Source organism: Pleurodeles waltl, chromosome 6 (assembly GCF_031143425.1).
Source record: "Pleurodeles waltl isolate 20211129_DDA chromosome 6, aPleWal1.hap1.20221129, whole genome shotgun sequence".
Taxonomy (NCBI): domain Eukaryota; kingdom Metazoa; phylum Chordata; class Amphibia; order Caudata; family Salamandridae; genus Pleurodeles; species Pleurodeles waltl.
The window spans coordinates 1,081,208,673-1,081,231,025 of record NC_090445.1 but is presented as its reverse complement, the minus strand read 5'-3'; the positions used below and the strand labels follow the sequence as shown (position 1 = coordinate 1,081,231,025).

At 41.9% G+C, this 22,353-nt stretch overlaps 1 protein-coding gene across 17 annotated transcripts in view; it reads left to right on the top strand.

Annotated features, from left to right (window-relative positions):
• UBR4 (ubiquitin protein ligase E3 component n-recognin 4) overlaps positions 1-22,353 on the top strand; it is a 1,862,787-nt gene that overhangs the window by 828,319 nt on the left and 1,012,115 nt on the right. The window lies entirely within an intron of this gene.

The following is a 22,353-nucleotide window of genomic DNA, read 5'->3' as shown; positions in this document are numbered from 1 at the left end:
AGGAGGAGAAACCTCCACCTACTCAATTTTCTCTTCATTCTCCACATCTACCTACCTCTCCTCCTACTAGTCCTACACCAGTGCAGTCACCCACCCACTAACTCTTATGATTCACAACAAAACCATGTGGATCCATGGGACCTTTATGACCCAGATCCCATTCCTAGTAACGATCCAGACATCTATCCCTCTAAATCATCACCACCTGAGGATAGTAGTCTATAACCAAGTTATAGCTAGGGCTGCAGCATATCATGGTGTCACCATGCATACTGAACCCCTAGAAGAGGATTTCTTATTCAACACCCTATCCTCAACACATTCTAGATATCAATTCCTTCCGATGCTCTCAGGCATGGTAAAACATGCGGATCAGATATTTAGTGAACCTGTTAAAGCACGTATAATAACACCTAGAAAAAAATAGATAAACCTGCACCCTCTGACCCTGATTACATCACCCATCATGTTCCTCCTGATTCTGTGGTAATTAGCGCGGCCAGGAAAAGAGCAAATAGTCAGTCATCAGGAGATGTGACCCCTCCTGATAAGGAGAGCAGGAAATTTGATGCTGCAGGGAAAAGAGTTGCGTCCCAGGCATCAAATCAGTGGAGGATAGCCAACTCGCAAGAACTATTAGCTCGCTATGACAGAGCTCTTGGGACAAGATGCAAGACATAATCCAGCATCTCCCCAAAGAACACCAGAAAAGGGCACAACAAGTAGTGGAGGAAGGGCAAGCCATTACTAAAAATCAAGTACGATTGGCCCTAGATGCAGCAGATACCGCTGCTAGAAGTGTGAATACTGCAGTCACAATACGCAGGCATGCATGGCTCATCTTCTGGATTCAAGCCAGAAATACAGCAGGCTGTGTTAAATATGCCATTCGATAAAAAAACATATTTTTGGGCCAGAAGTAGACACAGCCATCGAAAAATTGAGAAAGGACTCTGACACAGCAAAAGCAGTGGGTGCACTCTACTCTGCACCATACAGGGGGTCTTTTCGAAAACCTCAGTTTCAAGGTGGTCTCAGACCACAACCTGCTGAGGCATCCACCTCACAGGCAAAGCCAACCTATCAACCCCAATACCAACGGGGTAGTTTTAGGGGCACTTATAGAGGACAGTACCCCAGAAATAGAGGAACATTTCAGGCCTCTAAACAGCCTCCACAACACCCAAAGCAGTGACTTCTCTCATTCCCTTCCATTCCACACCTCTCCTGTGGGGGGGAAGACTACAGCAGTTCCACACAAATTGGCAAAATATTACCACAGACAATTAGGTGCTGTCAATTATCCGCAATGGCAATTGTCTAGAATTGATACACACTCCTCCAAATATCCCACCAAAGTCACACAAACTATCTACAGAACACACCATTCTGTTACAAGAAGAGGTCCAATCTCTACTACTCAAACAAGCAATATAATTGGTACCACAGTCTCAAATAGGAACATGAGTTTACTCACTATATTTTCTAATTCCCAAAAAAGATGGCACCCTCAGGCCAATATTAGACCTCAGGCCCCTCAATCTTTACATCCTGTCAGAACATTTTGACATGGTAACTTTACAGGATGTCATTCCACTACTACAAAAACAAGATTTCATGACCGCTTTGGACCTCAAAGATGCGTATTTTCATATACCTATCCATCCTGCACACAGAAAATATCTCCGGTTTGTCATTCAGGGAAAACACTACAAGTTCAAGGTGTTGCCTTTTGGAATAACAGTTCCACGGGTATTCACAAAGTGCCTAGCAGTAGTGGCAGCATACCTAAGAAAACAACATATACATGTCTTTCCAAATCTAGACGATTGACTAATAAAATCAAGCAGTCATACACAATGCCAAAATCATACGCATTATGTAATACAAACCTTGCACACACTAGGGTTCTCAAACTACCAAAAATCACACCTTCAACCAGCACAAATAAAATATTTGGGCGCAGTACTAAATACTCAGCAAGCTCTAGCATATCCAAATACACAAAGGATACAAGCTTTCCAAAATGTAATCACACAAATACAAACAAATCAATAATACACTCATTTGTCATGAAGATTTTAGGAATGATGGCATCATGCATTGCAATTGTGCCACACGCAAGATTAAACATGCAGCCCTTACAACAGTGCCTTTCACAACAATGGTCACAGGCACACGGTCAACTTCAAGATCTAGTGTTGATGGACCGCCAAACGTACATGTCACTTCAGTGGTGGAATTCCACAAATCTAAAAAAAAAAAAAGGGCGGCCATTTCAATACCCTGTGCCTCAGACTATCATCACAACAGATTTATCAATAATTGGTTGGGGAGCTCACCAAAACAATCACAACATTCAAGGGTAATGGGATGTCAAACACAAACAGGTACACATTAACCACTTGGAGTTATTAGCTGTTTTTCTAGTACTCAAAGCCTTTCAACCTCTTCTCACACAGAAGAATGTCCTTATCAAAACAGACAACATGACAACCATGTATTATCTCAGCAAGCAGAGAGGGACACATTCATCTCAACTGTCCCTTCTACCACAAAAAATTTGGAAATGGGAAATCCACAACCAAATTAATCTATTAGCACAATATATTCCAGGGATAGACAATCAATTGGCATATATCCTCAGCAGAAATCACCAACAAACTCACAAATGGGAGATTCATCCTCAACTACTTCAAAAATAGTTTCAAAAGTGGGAAACACCACACATAGACCTGTTTGCAACCACCGAAAACACAAAATGCCAAAACTTCGCATCCAGACACCTGCATCCCCCTATCTAAGGGCAATGCTCCATGGATCAATTAGTCAGGGATATTTGCATACACTTTTCCCCCTCTCCCACTCCTTCCGTTTGTAGTCAACAGGTTGCATCAAATTTCACTCAACATGATACTCATAGCACCAACATGGGCACGTCAACCGTGGTAAACAACGTTATTAGATCTGTCAGTAGTACCACACTCCAAACTGATCTGTTGACACAAAACAGAGGCCAAATCAGGCATCCAAATACCAAGACACTCACTCTAGCAATTTGGCTCCTGAGGTCATAGTCTGGATATTTACAACTACCATCAGAATGTATGGACGTTATTAAGCAAGCAAGAAACCCCACTACTAGACAGTGCTATGCAAACAAATGGAAAAGATTTGTTTATTATTGTCAACCCAAACATATTGACCCTCTTACAGCATCAATACAAGAAATTGTATGTTATTTACTTCATTTACAAATCAAATTTAGCATTCTCTTCAATAAAAATTCATCTTACTGCAATCACACCATATTTACAAAATATACAACATAGCTCTTTATTTAGAGTTCCTATCATTAAAGCTTCCATGGAAGGTTTAAAACTCATCATTCCACCCAGAACACTACCAGTTCTTCTTGGAATTTAAATATAGTGCTTACACGACTTATGGGTCCACCATTTGAGCCTATGCACTCGTGCCAAATTCATTTTCTAACATGGAAGGTTGCCTTCCTAGTGGCAATTACTTCTTTAAGAAGAGTAAGTGAAATCCAAGTCTTTACTCTTGAAGAACGGTTCTTCCAAATACACAAGCATAACGTTGTACTAAGAACAAACCAAAAATTTCTCCCAAAAGTTGTATCACCATTTCGTATAAATCAAAAAGTGGAACTGCCAGTCTTCTTCCCACAGCCAGATTCTGTAGCAGAAAGAGCTCTACATACCTTAGACATCAAAAGAGCTTTAATGTACTATTTAGACAGAAATCAACCATTCAGAAAGACTAAACAACTATTTGTAGCCTTCCAAAAACCCCATACAGGCAATCCCATATCAAAACAAGGTCTAGCAAGATGGATTATAAGATGCATCCAAACAAGCTACATTAAAGCCAAAAGACAACTCTTAGTTACTCCTATAGCACACTCTACAAGGAAAGAAGGTGTTACAATGGCTTTTTATGGGAATATTCCAATGGCTGAAATATGTAAAGCAGCCACTTGGTCAACACCACATACATTCACTAAACACTACTGTGTAGACGCTTTATCACGACAACAAGCCACAGTACACCAAGCTGTGCTAAGAAAATTATTTCAAACAACTCCTACAGACTTACCACTGCTCATTTATGGGAGGACAAACTGCTTTGTTTTCAATGCACAGCATGTGTATCTGCAGCTACACATGCCATCGAACTGATAATGTCACCCAGTGTACATCTGTTGGTGGCATGTTCTGCTGCAGATTCTCATGCACCCTGCCACCTCCCTGGGAGCCTGTAGTTGTTTAAGTTACTAACATTTGTACATATGTATATACATTAATATTAGCATGGACATCTTTTACTCTGTATCTATATACTCTCACTCCTTCCTTTACCCTCTGCGGTAAAACAATCTAACAATGGAGCCGATGCCCATCTGCACTGGAACCGAAAAGGAGGAGTCACTCGGTCCTGTGACTCAAACACTTCTTCGAAGAAAAACAACTTGTAACACTCTGAGCATAACACTAGATGGCAGAATAATGCACAGCATGTGAATCTGCAGCAGAACGTGCCAAGAACATATAACAGATGTACACTGGGCAAGTGACCTTTTCCATTCACGTAAAAAAAAAAGAAAAAAAAAAAGGTTACAGGTTCTGAATTTACTCGCACAAAACAATAGAAATTCACCAGTTATAGTTTATCTCAAGTAACTATAACCCACACCCTAAGGTAACTTTAAGTCGCCCCCCCACCATGCAGTTTTTCTTTTCAATAATTTGACTACTAATGTTGCATTGCTAGTTTTAATAATGTTATAGAAGTTGGCATGAGTATCTGGGGTAATTAGCAGTGCATGGCGAGGGCATGAGTTGTAGTTACTTTAAATAACTATAACTACAACCCCTTATAATCACCCAACCCTGTGCCACACTCCTTCAGCCATGTTTGCAAGGCTTGCAGCAGGGCCTGGGCTGTGGCCTGCCCCACAGCACTCAGGAAGTGCTTCTTGGTTTGGTGGAGATGTGATCATATTCTTATCCATCAAAAATGTGTCTTCAAAATAGGCGGGTAACGAGCTTGGGCGGGGGTCCTTTAATAAGCTTTTCATTTTCCAAAGGAAATGGAGGGGGAGAGACGCTGCATATCACTAATATACATGGAGCATGGGCAAACAGACAGATTTTCTAGGCAAATTTGCATACATGTAGATTTTAAAAGTTTAGAACGCAATCTCTGATCAAAGCAGCAGATGACAAATAACCCACTCGTCACAGACACTAAGGGTCAGATGTACCAAAGGATTTTACCCATTCTGTGTCTATGGGAAAATGCCCTAAATGATATATTGCGTTCGAAAAAAGCAAGGATGCAAACATGTCCATCAAGGATTGCATGCTACTCTTCACTGGGAAAATGCATGAAAACACACTTGCTTTACCTTGGGTATGCGCACAAAGTTTTGACTAGTAGGGAACTGTGGGTGGACCGTCAAGGCCCTTCTGTGCCAGCCGGCTCCTTGACTCCTGTGGAAACTGAGATTGACATTGCTCCTGCATGCAGGGAGCTTCTAAAAATGGAGCTCTCTGCTTGCGGGAGCAATCTTCACCTCTTTCCCTGCCATCATGATAGCAAAAGCAAATGGCTACCTCCCGAGGGTGGACACTTTGGGAGGTAGCAGGAGCCGGCCCTCTGCAGATTGTGCTGACATTTTGTTTTTATTCTTTTTTGTAACAAAGGTGTTTTTTTTTGCCCTGGCAGGGGGGCCCAAGACGGAGGATAAGGGGCTATGGTATTCCTTCACTGCCCCCTTTTTTTATTTCTTTTTTGGTGTTTTTTTGGGGGGACTCGGTTGAAGCAGAGTCCCAAAATGGCTGTCAACACTTCCTGGTTGAAGTGTTGGCAGCCAGTCGGATATCAGCGCAGTGACTATTGGATCTGCGGAGGATCCATGTCCCTAGATAGCTCCAGTTTTTTAACCTTTTAATATCTCTAAAACTACTGAACGGATTTATACCAAATCGCAAAAAGCACGATCTGCACACCAAGATCTAGCTTTCTGCCAAATCTGGTGTAAAATTGTTGCGATTCTGGCTGTATTTGTGTCTACTGTCCCCCTCCCACCCACCCACCCCCCGCCTGAAACCTTCCATGCACAACAAGACTATGTAGGACATGTTTTTAAAGAAAATGTTGGGAAGATTCGGCAAACAATGGCAAAGATATAGGCAAGTTAAAAAAAAAAAAAGAAAAAACATAGTGACCCCCCTTTTTTTCTTTTAGCCAAGGGATTTTGACCTTGTTTGCCCTGTGGCAGGCAGATGTTGGCCATGGCCCCTCATACTGTTAGTTTGTGGTGCCTCGGAGAACACCATGACTCAAAGGATTGCAGCTCCTGCCGTTGCATGACCCATAGGTGTTGCATGAACAGCATGTGAAAATCCTGGCTACGCGTCTGGCTGAGGGCCCGCATCGTTGTCTGTCTCGCTCTAGGTCCATACTCTGATCCGTGCCTGCTGTGGTGTTCAGCCTTTTGGGGTTCCCACCTACGATGCTGGAGGTTGATTAGCCGGTGGTGCTGGTTGATGCCGAACCGATCACCTTCTCTGATGCAGAAGCTATACTGGACAGTGGATCGCTAGTTGTGCTGTCTGGCTCAGACCTCTTCCCTCCTAAACAATCCCTTGCTGTTTTTTCTCTGGGATCAGGCTTTTAGAGGTGGAGAGGAGCTGGGGTTTAGCAACCCATTAGACGAGGCTGTCCAGCCTTCTCTAGAGGGTGATTGGCTGACTGAGCTGAGTGAGGCTATTGGCCTTGAGTCCTTGCCGGCTTTGGACCCCACCCCCGGGCCTTGCGACAGCGGTGAATTTCGCTGAGGTGCTGGAAAGGGCAGCTGGGTTCCTAAATTTGCAACTCCCCTCTGTGGAGGTGATCACTGGCCCCTTGATGACAGTGCTTCACCGGGGCCAAACAGGAAGAGAGCCTGTGCTCCTGTATAGTGAAGCACTGCATGATCTTTTATTAGGGGCCAGGGCTAAGCCCGCTACGGGGGCCCATGTAGACCGATCCATATCTGTAGACACCAGCCTACCCCCGGGAACACGGCTTGTCTTTTTCAGCACCTGACTCACAGGAATTTTGTGGTGCGTGCAGTTAGCTATAGCCTCTTCTGACCTCAGAATCCTCCCTAACGTTCATCAATTCTAGTCTTAAGTGAGCGTATTGTGCTACCAACATACACCTTAAGGCATTTACAACGTATTAAATACACAACGTAGGTCGTATTGCAATTAATAAATGAACAGATTTCAAATTGTCTTTTTCCATCAGAGAATTCCTTAATATCATGGGAGGCCCAGCGGCAAACTCCACAGCCGCCACACTTGAAAAACCCCACAATTTTAGTAGAAAGCCATGTTTTAACAGGGGAAATAGTAGTGAAACTGGGACTTAGCAAACTTTTCAAATTTCTGCCTCTTTGAAATGTTATCGGTATTTTTTCAGGCAACTATTCATAAGTCCTTCGCATTTTTTGGGCTGGAACATGTCCCAAGAGACCCGAGGGGGGGGCAACTGAGAACTAGCCCTACGTCAAAGAGAGGCACTCTGGATCATGAGACTGAGGGCCTTTGAATCAGGTCTAAATTCTGATAGGGAGTTGGAATTTTTCCTAGCTAACTGATAAATTTGTGTTATCTATACTTAAGATATCTATGTTTGTCAAGTTCTATGTCATGTATTTATGTGTATGTAACCTCAATTTGTACTTGTTAAGTTTCTCTTTGTCAACAGAGACACAAACATTGAGTTAATCACCAAAATCCTTTAACAATGTCTTTTTTTATTCATGCTACTGTGGTTATTATACTTGGGGTGGGTACAACTTTCATTATTATGATTAGATTTATCATCACGTGATTAGATATGGTCTGTCTCTTTCAATTTGGTCTTTATAGTTTTAGTTGATGTTTCTTGTGTTTGTACTAAGAGAGTACCAGTTTACTGAGCTGATTCCTTTGAATAATAAACAATTTTTTTTTTTATGGTAGTATGGACTTTGTGCACATGCACGTAGGTCAATTGTTAGATTCAATTTGGTTATGTTTGTTTACGCGGAGCAGTGGGCCGTGGGTCCCTCGTTTTCTATGATAGCGGTAGTCCGTTTTCGATTTCCATTGAGCGCAACCGTCAGACATGTGGTCTTGGTGTCCCATTTTGATGTGTACGTCTGGCCGCACTATTTCACAGGTTTGTTAATAGACCTTGTTCACTGACTTTTTTCATGTGCCATGTTTAGGAGTTCGGTCTACAAAATGCTTACGAGACTATTTCAATGAATAATCTAGATGACTTAAAAAGATGGTTAATCCTACTAGTCGGGAGGTATGACTTAGGATCTTCCTAAGCATGTTGGTTGTCACATTGGTTCACTACTGCATGGATTAAAGGATTCTTTTCGGTCAATACATATTATCAGTAGTTTGTCCTTCCAACTTGAAGATGGGTTTTCTGCTTGATTTAATGGATTGCTTTGGTGTCGGTGGGTTACATTAGTTAAATAACTACACACATTTTTTCTCTATCCTATTCCACAATTTGGGTGACTGGTATTTTGAGGGACAGTGTTGGTTGTGTGCTTGAGTTAGTTGCACTTTAGAGATGTAGGTCTTTGGCTCTTTACATAATTTTCGATTGCACCAAAAAACTTTAACAACCTAGTTCAAGTATTTTGGTCTCTAACTCAATGATTACATGTATAATTTTATAGCCCTGAAGAAGTCGTTCGGGATTTGAACAAGAATTTCCCATGACGAAACACGTGTTGGCTTGAGTTATACTTTCTTGAAGATGTTTTGGAATATTTGAAGAAAAAATTCTTCTATCTGTGAATTGAACTGGATGTTTCAACACGCGTAATAAAAAATAATGGACATTTTGATTTTCTCTAGACTACTCATGTAGTTCTTTGATGTACAATCAATGTTGTTGTTAGGTGTGCCGCACATTGTATTCATGTATGTTTGGTTTTGTTTAAACCTGTAAGGGATGGGTGTGCTCCCTTGTGCGGGCACCCTTTTCTTTTTTCTTATTGTATTTCTCTTTTGATATTTGAATAATTTTTGCCATTTATGATCCTGAGCGCCTGCATAACCCTAACTTTTCACCCCATTAGTTTATTCCTCCCTAACGTTTCTCTGGACAGAGTGCAGATGGATGGAAACATGTAAACAAAACCTTTTCTCCTCATTCAACCTGGTGGTCAGTTAGCACTGCTTGTGTTCTGGGATGGGCTGCTTTTCCCAACCATTGTGGGATTCGGTGGCATGCCTGGTACCTTCGCTTCTGTAGGAGACTTCTGTGCGACCTTGTGCAGACACTCCAGGATGGGCGAGAGGCAGTTAGGTTTGTAATAAGATGTGGTGTGGATACCACAGTCAGTTGGTTGAACCATGGCTCACTCTGTAGTGCTGCGTCGCCATATTTATCTATGCCACTCAGGCTTTTTGGAGGCTGTCCGATGTACATTGGAAGACATGCCCCCTGACGGTGCCCACCTGTTAGGTGCACATGCCGATTCTGCAGGGACAGTGTCTGGAAAAGATTCCTAAATAAGTCTATCTTACAGATGAACCAATTTCAGAGTGAAGTCCTGTACTTCCTGTTAAATCCAGGTTTTAGTTACCTTTTTCAAATTCAGTCTAAGAACCAGTCCACCTTCTGATGGAACCTGGTGGAGTGTTTCTGCCTTGTGCAGGTATTCCCATTATTTAATAAAGCTGTTAATGGTGTCCTGTCGTTGCTATGTGGGAAGTATATTCTTTGTGGCCCTAAGTGAGTTTAGCACCTGTTGAAACAGGGATTTTCTTTTTCTCTAAAGACGGGCGTCATACTCAAGAGATAGTTAACAGTGTGATTTGTTCCCTGCTCTGTGTAGAGTAGCTTCTGTATGCCTTTTAGGTGTTACTAGATATTTGTGGTACTTTTCTTATCCCTTATAGGAAGCTTCTCATTATAACTCCCTGTGAGCTTTTGTGTATAGACTACTGAGTGTTTTTTCTCCTTGCTTTAGCATTGGAGCATTACTTATGCTTCTCTTTCTAGTGTTCTTCTGATGAGAGACTTACTTTTCTTAGTGGGGCAAGTGGTACTGCCATCCCACATTTGTGCGTCTTTTCACTTCTTTGGCAAGCTATTCTTGCTATACCTTAGCAGCACGGGGCTCTTGCTGTTGGTATCTCTGGCAGCAGTGGTACACTGTTTCAAATTCCTTCTTGTGTCTGTGCGAGTCATGCTAATTGCTTTCTTCTCTTGTGCTGCCTGTCTTGCTGTCCTTACACTGCTTCTTCATTGCAAGGAGATGTGCTATACTTAAATATCGCATAGAGGTAAAGTCCTGTACCTAGGCTCCTACAGGCTTCTCTTAGGCAAGAGGCAACACACCATCCAGGGCCTCAAGATTTCTACATATTTATTCTTAAGACGCTGCATGTGGCCATCTTCTGTAATGATGGCTACCTTCCATCTTACAGTGGATACTGGTTATTTACGCATTTGATTTGAACATTATGGCTCCTTTTTGGGGATTAGTTCATAATGGGATTGGTTTCTTTCTTCAGACTGTCTCCCTGGTTGGTTCCCTTCTCTCTATTCTTCAGTGTGACATAATTTTCTACCCCGCTGGGGGTAGTTATAACGCTTCTTTGTTATTAAGGTTCCTTAATTCATAATGGAATATTCCTTTTTGCTGTGTACCACTCTCCCTTCCGTAGATGCCCATATACATTGATATAATAATGAAGGCGATAGACATGCTTTGTCTTTACCCATCTGATGATTTTACTGTCTATTTCCTGTAGGGACATTATTTCCTGTAATGAGCAATTATTGCTCTTATATAGATTTCAACTCCTTTCGTTGATTCAGCTTTTACTACATTGTTTTCAGTTTGCGTACGTCCGCTTTGTAGGGTTACGTTCCTAGGGAACTATGTATTTTACCTTTCATTCTGTACTCCTGCCATGTTTTCCACCTGCCGTCTTCTTTTAAGCTTTTGCTATGAGCAACTTGATGAGGACTACGCCAGTTGGCATTTTTTTTAAATGGTCGATAGCCTTTATTTTACAGCGGTGTGTGATGTCATCCACAATTTTCATTCTCTTGTATTAGTACTATCTTTCTGATATGACTGCTCAGTCCCAATTCATTTTGATGGTGTGTGTGTGTGTGTGTGTGTGTGTGTATATATATATATATATATATATATATGTATATATGTATATATATGTTCGATGGCATGTGTAGCTGCAGATATACATGTTGTGCATTATCCTGCCATCTAGTGTTGGGCTCGGAGTGTTACAAGTTGTTTTTCTTTGAAGAAGTCTTTTCGAGTCACGAGACCGAGGGACTCCTCCCTTTGGGCTCCATTGCGTATGGGCATCGACTCCATCTTAGATTGTTTTCTTTCCGCCATCGGGTTCGGATGTGTTCCTCTTCGCTCTGTGTTTCGGTTCGGAAAGTTAGATAAATCTCAGAAAATTTTACGGTATTGTTTGCGTTCGGTATTGGGTTAGTAATAGCAGATCGTCACCGAATAAAAGAAGAGCTCCGGTAGCCCTTCGGGGCTTCCACTCCCCGGCGGGGCCTGGTCGGCCCGACCGCGTGTGTCTTCAAGGCTCATGGAACGGACCCCATTCCGCTTCTGCCCCGAATGCCACAATAAGTATCCTTATACAGACCAGCATTTGGTCTGTAATTTGTGTTTGTCCCCCGAACACAAAGAGGATACCTGTGAGGCCTGTCGGGCATTTCGGTTGAAGAAGACGCTACAGGACCAGAGAGCTCGAAGACTTCAAATGGCATTGACGCCGGCAGGACACCACGACGTCGAAGAAGAGGAGACTTTCTCCATTCCTGACTCGGACAATGCCGAAAGTGAGCAGCCGGCGAGGCAACAAACCGTGAGTAAAGCTGCCCCGGCCAAAACTCACACAAAGATAATGAAAGCCCAGGGGACGCCACTGCCGGCCTGCCATGGCTTAACCCGTAAGCACGGTGACCAACCACCGGCACCGAAAAAGGGCACACACGTGTCGAAGACATCAGACTCCGGTCGAGATACCGGCACAGAGTTTACTCAGCACCGAGACACTGGCTCCGACCAAACTCGGCACCGAGATATCGGCACCCTGAAACCGAAAAAGGTGGCTTCGGAGCCGAAAGACTGCGGAAAAGGTTCCGGTGCCGAAACACCCAGCCTCGGAGCCGAAACAGAGCTCCTATTCAGAAGAACAAGGCCTTTCATCACAACTACAAGGCCATACATTTGGACAAGAATTAGAGATGGGAGAGCCAGACTATACACAAAGAAGGCTCCATATTCAGAAGGACACGGGGAAAATAAGAACTCTTCCCCCAATTAAAATGAAACGAAAACTCGCTTTCCAAAAAACAGAAAAACAGCCAAAAGCAAAAGTGGCTAAAGAAAAAACTCCACCACGTTTTACACCACAGCCATCGCCACAGCACTCACCACAACTGTCACCAATTGCAACACCCCCAATGATGCAATCACCAACGCACACAGGGATGAGCCAGGATGACCCAGATGCATGGGATCTATATGATGCACCATTAACTGACAATAGTCCGGCTTGCTACCCGGCAAGACCATCACCACCAGAAGACAGTACTGCTTACATGCAGGTGGTGTCCAGAGCAGCTACTTTTCACAATGTAGCACTGCATGCAGAACATATAGAGGATGACTTTTTATTCAATACCCTGTCATCAACACATAGCCAATACCAGAGTCTGCCTATGTTACCAGGCATGTTAAAACACGCGAAACAGGTGTTTCAAGACCCCGTCAAAGGCAGAGCCCTCACACCTAGGGTGGAGAAGAAATACAAACCTCCCCCTACGGACCTTGTCTACATAATGCAACAACTAACACCTGACTCAGTGATAGTAGGGGCAGCCCGGAAAAGGGCAAACTCAGACTTCTGGGGATGCACCACCACCCGACAAAGAAAGTCGGAAGTTTGATGCAGCAGGAAAAAGGGTTGCAGCACAAGCAGCCAATCAATGGCGTATTGCCAATTCCCAAGCTTTATTGGCAAGATATGACAGGGCTCATTGGGACGAAATGCAGCATTTCATTGAACATCTTCCCAAAGAGTTTCAAAAGCGTGCACAACAAGTGATGGAGGAGGGCCAAAGTATCTCCAACAACCAGATACGATCGGCTATGGACGCAGCGGACACAGCCGCCAGAACAGTGAACACGGCGGTCACTATTCGGAGACACGCATGGCTACGCACCGCCGGATTTAAGCCAGAGATCCAGCAGGCTGTGCTTAATATGCCTTTTAATGGACAACAGTTGTTTGGGCCGGAGGCGGATACAGCTATAGAAAAGCTCAAGAAAGACACGGACACGGCCAAAGCCATGCACACACTTTACTCCCCACAGAGCAGAGGCACCTTTAGGAAACCACACTTTAGAGGGGGGGTTTCGAGCTCAAAGCACAGAACCTTCAACCTCACAGACCAGGCCCTCATACCAGGGCCAATACCAAAGAGGAGGTTTTCGGGGTCAATATAGGGGTGGACAGTTTCCTAAAACACGAGGGAAATTCCAAAGCCCAAAAAACCCACAAACAAAACAGTGACTCCAATGTCACAAATCCCCAACACACAACACCAGTGGAGCGGAGACTCACAAATTATTACAAAAATTGGGAAGACATAACTACGGACTCGTGGGTCCTAGCCATTATCCAACATGGTTATTGCATAGAATTCGTACAATTACCACCAAATGTGCCTCCAAAAGTACACAACATGTCCAAACAGCACTTGGATCTATTACAACTAGAAGTCCAAGCGTTATTACAAAAAGAGGCAATAGAACTAGTGCCCAAACATCAGAAAGGAACAGGTGTTTATTCCCTGTATTTTCTAATACCAAAAAAGGACAAAACACTGAGACCCATCTTAGATCTCAGAACACTAAACCGTTACATCAAATCAGATCACTTTCCCATGGTAACACTTCAAGACGTGATTCCCTTGCTCAAACAACAAGACTACATGTCAACGTTAGACCTCAAGGATGCTTACTTCCATATACCCATACGTCCTTCCCACAGGAAATACTTAAGGTTTGTAATCCAGGGAGTACACTACCAATTCAAAGTGTTACCATTCGGGATAACAACAGCACCAAGGGTATTTACAAAATGCCTTGCAGTAGTAGCTGCACATATCAGAAGACAGCACATACACGTATTCCCATACCTAGACGATTGATAAATAAAAACCAGCAGTCAGAAACAGTGTCTTCAACACACGTCATAGAAACCCTTCACAAGCTTGGGTTCTCTATAAACTACCTAAAATGACACTTACAACCGTGTCAAATACAACAATACTTAGTAGCAACAATCAACACACAAAAAGGGATTGCCACTCCAAGTCCACAAAGGGTACCAGCATTCCAAAATGTAATACTAAACATGCACCCAAACCAACACTATCAAGTGAGGTTTGTGATGAAACTTCTAGGCATGATGTCTTCATGCATAGCCATTGTCCCAAACGCAAGACTACACATACGGCCCTAGCAACACAATGGACACAAGCACAGGGTCAACTTAAAGATCTAGTGTTGATAGACCACCAAACACACTCCTCGCTTCAATGGTGGAATCCTATAAATTTAAACCAAGGGCGGCCATTCCAAGACCCTGTGCCTCAGTACGTGATCACAACAGATGTTTCCATGGTAGGGTGGAGAGCACACCTCAACCAGCACAGCATTCAGGGACAGTGGGACGCTCAACAGAGGCAACTTCATATAAATCATCTAGAACTGCTAGCAGTATTTCTAACATTGAAAGCGTTTCAAACGACAATAGCCCACAAACACATTCTTGTCAAAACAGACAACATGACAACAATGTATTACCTAAACAAACAGGGAGGGACACACTCATCACAGCTGTGTCTCTTAGCACAAAGAATTTGGCATTGGGCGATTCACAATCACATTCGCCTAATAGCACAATACATCACAGGAATTCAAAACCAGTTAGCCGACAATCTCAGTCGAGATCACCAACAAACCCATGAATGGGAAATTCATCCCCAGATACTACAGACTTACTTTCAAAGCTGGGGAACACCATGAATAGACCTATTCGCAACAAAAGAAAACGCAAAGTGCCAAAACTTCGCGTCCAGGTATCCACACCCTCACTCCAAGGGCAATGCATTATGGATGAGTTGCTCAGGGATATTTGCTTCTACTTTTCCCCTTCTCCCACTCCTTCCGTATTTAGTAAACAAATTGAGTCAAAACAAACTAATACTTATAGCACCAACTTTGGCACGTCAGCCATGGTACACAGCACTACTAGATCTGTCAGAAGTACCTCATATCAAACTACCAAACAGACCAGATCTGTTAACTCAACACAAAAAACAGATCAGACACCCGAATCCAGCATCGCTCAATCTAGCAATCTGGCTCCTGAAATCTTAGAATTTGGGCATCTAGACCTTACACAAGAATGTATGGAGGTCATTAAACAAGCAAGAAAACCTACTACAAGACCTTGCTACGCAAATAAATGGAAAATATTTGTTTATTACTGCCATAATAATCAAATTCAACCACTACATGCATCCGCAAAAGACAATGTAAGCTACCTATTACACTTACAAAAATCAAATCTTGCTTTTTCGTCCATTAAAATACATCTCACAGCAATATCTGCAGGATACACATTCAACATCACTCTTTAGAATCCCAGTCATCAAAGCATTTATGGAGGGTCTAAAAAGAATCATACCCCCAAGAACACCACCAGTTCCCTCATGGAACCTTAATATTGTATTAACACGACTCATGGGTCCACCATTTGAACCCATGCACTCTTGTGAAATGCAGTACTTAACCTGGAAAGTTGCCTTCCTAATAGCAATCACATCTCTTAGAAGAGTAAGTGAAATACAAGCATTTACTATACAAAAACCCTTTATACAAATACACAAACATAAATTAGTTCTACGCACAAATCCAAAATTTTTACCAAAAGTTATTTCACCGTTCCACCTAAACCAAACAGTGGAATTCCCAGTCCTTTTTTCCACAGCCAGACTCAGTAGCTGAAAGAGCCTCACATACCTTAGACATTAAAAGAGCACTAATGTATTACATTGATAGAACAAAACAGTTTCTCAAAACAAAGCAATTGTTTGTAGCATTTCAAAAACCTCATGCAGGAAATCCAATATCCAAACAAGGCATTGCCAGATGGATTTTGAAATGTATTCAAGCCTGCTATATTTAAGCAAAGAGAGAACTGCCTATTACCCCAAAGGCACACTCCACTAGGAAAAAAGGCGCCACAATGGCCTTTCTAGGAAATATACCTGTGACAGAAATATGTAAGGCAGCCACATGGTCTACACCTCATACATTCACAAAACACTACTGTTGTAGATGTGTTAACGACACAACAAGCCACAGTAGGACAGGCAGTATTACGAACATTATTTCAAACAACTTCAACTCCTACAGGCTAAGCCATCGCTTTTGGGGAGTAACTGCTTACTAGTCTATGCACAGCATGTGTATCTGCAGTTACACATGCCATCGAACGGAAAATGTCACTTACCCAGTGTACATCTGTTCGTGGCATGAGACACTGCAGATTCACATGCGCCCTCCGCCTCCCCGGGAGCCTGTAGCCGTTTTAAGTTGATGAAAACTATATGTTATATGTTGAAAAAACTTGTACATTTGTAAATTTGTAAATATATATCACTTATAATTACATTATGTACATACATACTTACTCCATTGCATGGGCACCTTTACTATATACACAACTCCTACCTCACCCTCTGCGGGAAAACCAATCTAAGAAGGAGTTGACGCCCATGCGCAATGGAGCCGAAAGGGAGGAGTCCCTCGGTCTCGTGACTCGAAAAGACTTCTTTGAAGAAAAACAACTTGTAACACTCCGAACCCAACACTAGATGGTAGGATAATGCACAGCATGTGAATCTGCAGAGTCTCATGCCACAAACAGGTGTACACTGGGTAAGTGATATTTTCCATATATATATATATATATATATATATATATATATATATATATATATATATATATATATATATATATATATATATATATATATATATAAAATTTACTTTGTCGTTACATTGACAAATATTTTTATTTGCCTCCTATGTGCATTATGCTTTTTAGATGGTTTAGAGGTGTCAACATTCTCTCTGGCAGTTTTTTATGTAGTAGTACAACTGTTCTATGCCAATAGTTGATGTTGTGGTCTTCCCCATATTATTGTTAAAGCATTGTTCAGTGCTTTGTTCTTCAGAAATGGGTTCTTGGTTTTCCCCTTTTTCTCTGCGCTTTTACAGAGGAGCTTTGACTAAAATGATGGCTTTTTTTAGGGTGAAGAGCTATTGCTCGGTGGCATTGCCTGTTGATTCTGGGCCTCCATGTAGGTTCATCCCACTTCAGGGACAGTTGTTTTTTTAATGCTCATATTGTCTGTTGCCTTTCGACAGATTTTGCCCCACTGCCATGGTAACGTTATTCCCATGCTTTTGGATACCTTTGACTTTACTTTCCTGTGGTCCTTCCCACAGTTCTTATGGTGTGGAGTTTGTTCTTATCATGTAAATACGTAAAAGTATCTGGTTACTTTTCCAGGCCGGTTTGTTCTAGTCAGTAACCTTTTGCAGGATCAGTCGCATTTGCATTAAAATCTGCTATGTATTGGCCAAGAAGCAACTCCTTGAGGGCTTGCGTGCTCATTGTACCAGACAGATCCATGACCACGCCTTTGCAATGCAGAGTTCCAGTCCTGGATATATACCTGGCAGCAACGTGGGTTTCTCGGCACATGTTTACCTAACATAACTGTCCAAACTGTCAGGCCCTTTGTGATGGCATTTTGCCTATTTGGCCCTGCAGGACTTCTTTGTCTGAAATTGGTCTGCAGACCCACTTCCAGGGATGGTATTGCTATGGTATCTAATTCTAAGGTAAGGAATCTGAGGCTAGATGTCGCTGTCAAATGAAAAAGGTACTTGCCTTTGGTAATGCTTTATCTGGTAGCGACAGGATCTAGCTGCAGTTTCCTTTCGGACCCAACCTCCACACACATGTATTCCCAAGGACAGGGACTCCCCGTACAGGGAAGCTCTGTGAACTGTTTTCCCTTTTTATTTTATTTTATTTCAAAGAGCCTTTTCTTTGCATTAAGGTTTCTTCATTGGAAGTTTGTAATCAATTGACATAGAAATATCTCTCTTTTGGCACCCTGTTTCCGTAGGCAGTTTTAGTTGATCTGATTTTTAGTGCGTAAACCAGTCATAGAAGAAGCTGACATCAGCGCGTCGGAGGGGGGATTATATGGACTCTGTCAATGTTGCATTGGTGAAAAACATGAGGCTGAAGTCTCAAGACTCCATCTTCCGACATGCTGAGGTACTGCTGGGAATATTTTTCCAGATCCTGTCTGGCCCCTAGGTCCTGTGCCTACCAGACAGGGCTTTACCAAAGCTAGGTAACTTATTCATTTTTTTTTTTTTTTCCAGAACAGTGGTTCTTAACCTTTTGATTTCTGTGGACCCCCACTTAATCATTACTGTGCACCCCCACTGGAATATTATTTGGAATCCAGGAACCCCAACTGAGTCATTACTGGAAGCAGAGGGCTCCCAGTCTAAGCATTTTTGATGATACGCACTGCAAAAAAAATACTCAAAACATCCAGAAACCAGCATTCATCAAACAAATACACAAACTATGAAAATATTTTATTCAGTTCACAAGCAAATGTAAATAAATCAAATTTGTAATAGAAAAGGTGTAGCTTTTCTAAATCCAATTGAGGTAACTCATTGTCCATACTACATTTGGTTTGGTGTAGTTGCACTGTTCCCACTTACCAATCTGAGGCTAGTAACCTAATTTTTAGCCTCCAATTTCAATTCCTTCACATTTACAGAACAATGTTAACTTTTCACTTGTACATTTTGCTTTTTATTTGTACACTTAATATATAAATAATTAGCACTGTAAGCAGTCATGGACCCACTGAGTAGGCTTAGCAGACCACCATGGGTCCTCAGACCACAGGTTAAGAATCACTGCCCTTAGAATACTCTGAAATCAATGTGTTGCTAACCCTTGTCCTCTTTAGCCTATGCACTCAGATAACTAAAAATTTCAGAGACCAGCTCTGTCATGTCATCCGACGTTGAGTTTTTCAAATCTGATTTTGTTACGTTCTATGTCCATTATTGTCTGTACGACATACTTGCTCTTGATAGTGACACGTTGAATGGAGGCTCTGTGTTATTTTTGTCGAAATCACAAAAGAAATCTTTTGAGGAGGTGTGAAGAACCAAGACACAGGAGACCTGCTCTCCACCCCCTCACATGTTCCTGAACGTGTATTCTTGACACCTCCCATGTTCTTCAGCCGGCCATGTAATTTGATCTGCCCCCCATCCCGCCAGCTCTCGTCCTTTATAGAAGTCTTTGAACACTTTTTGTCGGGAAGGGCAGTCTTCATTTGATGGGAAATCCGCAGACAGACACTGTAAGTGACTGCACCTTTTCCTTCCACAGGGAAGGGAGTTTATAAAGAGTAATTATATTCTCATGAAAGAAACAAAACTTTTTGTCAGAAAACAGTTAAAATAGTCTGCTTCTAAAGGCATCGAGTGAGTGTGTCTTTTTTTTTTTTTTTAAGTTTGGAAAGCCGTTCCAAAACAGTCCAAGCTCATTGGTGCAGGATCCTCTCACTAATAGCCAGAAAAAAGAACTGACCTAACTGTCAGCCATTGGGCTTGATAGGATACTAGCTGAATACTTAAAGGTGTCAGTTTTGCAGCTTTTCTGGCTACATTGTCCTATTTTTCTATCAACGTTCCTTTTTCAAATGTATGTAAAAGAATGTGGCTAATCATTTTAAAAAGTGCAGTGATTTTTTTCATCTTTAGCATTGTCAATTTCTTTATATATATATATATATAATATATATATATATATATATATATATATATGCGCACATACATACACACACATTATATATTTATATATTATGTAATTCTTATGTTTTATTTTTTTTTAGAACAAACTGAATTCTCGTTTCAAGGCCCCTGTACAATTTGCAGTACTCATTTTTTTTTTTTGCCAATACATTTATAAAAAAAATAAGGCAAATATTGTTTCACTGTGTCAATAAGCAGAAGCTCAGACTACAGTCTGTTCAAACCAGGCCAACAAACTGAACAATCATAATTTTGGTTACCTTGAAAACTGCGATGCCTACAACAATTACATAATTTAAGGTATACTGCAATCATAACTCAAACTAGGGTGCATGATTTTCTGAGTCTTTAAAGTGACTTTGGGAATATGCCAGATATCTGTTTTTCAGAACTATGATATTCTGATTATTACCAGCCATCCTTACAAAATTGCTGCTTCCATATAGTTGCTTGCTGCATTACATGGGGGAGGGATGCTATGATAGGGATTTGTAAAGCACATGGCTACCTAGCAGGCCTTTTAGCGTTAAAGGTTAGGTCCATCACACAGTGGACAAGCAGGCCCTTCATTAAAAAAAACAACAACAAAAAAGGATAGGTCTTAAGGAACTTCCTGAATTTTGGTTCTTCCTTGGCCACTCTCAGGGAGTCAGCAAATTGCAAAGCCTTGGTGCTAAATAGGCAAATGAATGCCGTCACTCCTAGCTTATTTTTTTGCTACAGTTAGGAGTATTTGATCTACAGAGCGTAGATCGTTTGGGGATGTAGGGAGTTAACAGCCACTGAATTAATGGAAAGCTTATATGATAGATTACTTGATGGGCAAGCAGATTTAAGTTTGCCTTCAGAACCTGCAACCACTGTAGCCCTGCCAAAGATGAAGAGACCGAGTGATGCTTGTGAATCTTTAGGAGGATGTGGGCTGCAGCATTCTGGGTAAAGATGCCTGATAACATGCAAGGGGCTCATCGGGTACGGAATTGCCATAATCAAGCAGAGGAAGCACTAGGCCCTGTACTATTCAAGTATCCTGAGGTAGCCAACTAAGTACCTTCCTAAGGGTTCTAAGTAACTCAAAGCAGCTTGCTGCTTATTTCTTAACCTAGACCTGCATGGTGAGTTGGTAATCAATTCAAACACCCAGACATTTTATTTCAGTTTTTGGGGGATGAAGATCCCCTAAATAGTTTTGTCTAAAGGGGGGAATTATTACCGACTACCAACATCTATTGTGTCTCCTCTGAGTTTCAAACAGTTACTGGACATTCAGTCGGTGAGATGTGAGGCAGACATTAAGCTGGATGGAAAAAGCTGTTCTGTCAGATGTTAGGGAGATGGTTGTCTGGGTATCATTTCCTGGTGATACCGTTGAGTATTGGTCTCACATTATGCTATTTGGCAGTGGTTGAACATTGAACAGGTTGGGGCTTAAATGTGAGCCCTGTGGCACTCCGTGGTCCAAAGCGAGAGTCTTTAGGGAAAGTGATTCTTCCCAAACCTGAAAACCCCTGTTTTGTAGAAATTAGGTTAGCCATTTGCTGGCATTACTGGTTATTCCGGCTTCTCCCAGTCTCCTGTTAAGTATCAAGTGGGACAGCATATCGAATGTGGCGTGTAGTTCCAAACACAACAGCAGCTTACCTCTTGGTGTCTAAGATTACTTTAAGTTCATCAGTACCGGCTAAAGTAGCTTCCTTGGTGCTGTTTCCTGCTCTAAAACCAGTTTGGGTATAATTGAGAATTCCTTGATCCTCCAGGAATGAGGAAAGGATTTTGTTGACAAATTTCTCTGCGATTTTCCTGATAAATAGAAGCAAGGAAATTGGTCTAACTTTCGGGGAGTAAGTGGCCTAGTGGCAATTTTTTTTTAAAGTGGTTTGAACATGGCATGTTTCCGTGCCTGCTGATTAAATTTGCCAAAACCAGGCAAATAACGTTTCCACCTTTCAGAAAAATATTGGGAGGTGCAGAGTCCAAAGGAGTTCTGTACTTAATAGTTCATCTGTTTTAATATTTGAAAAGGAGGTCAAATAAACTGTGCCTTCTCTAACTAGGGTGATGAGATATCTTCAGGGTTTTGAGCTACCACCAATTTTATTAACTAACTTTCTCCAGACATTAGGTAGCCACAATGTTGCATCTTGCTTCAGAAGCTATTGAGGATTTTCCTAGATCTTTGCACATTCTCTGCACCTAGTAACACATCGAAAAAGCATTTTTTTTTTTTTTTTTTTTTTTTCCCAACCTGGTGGAAGAGA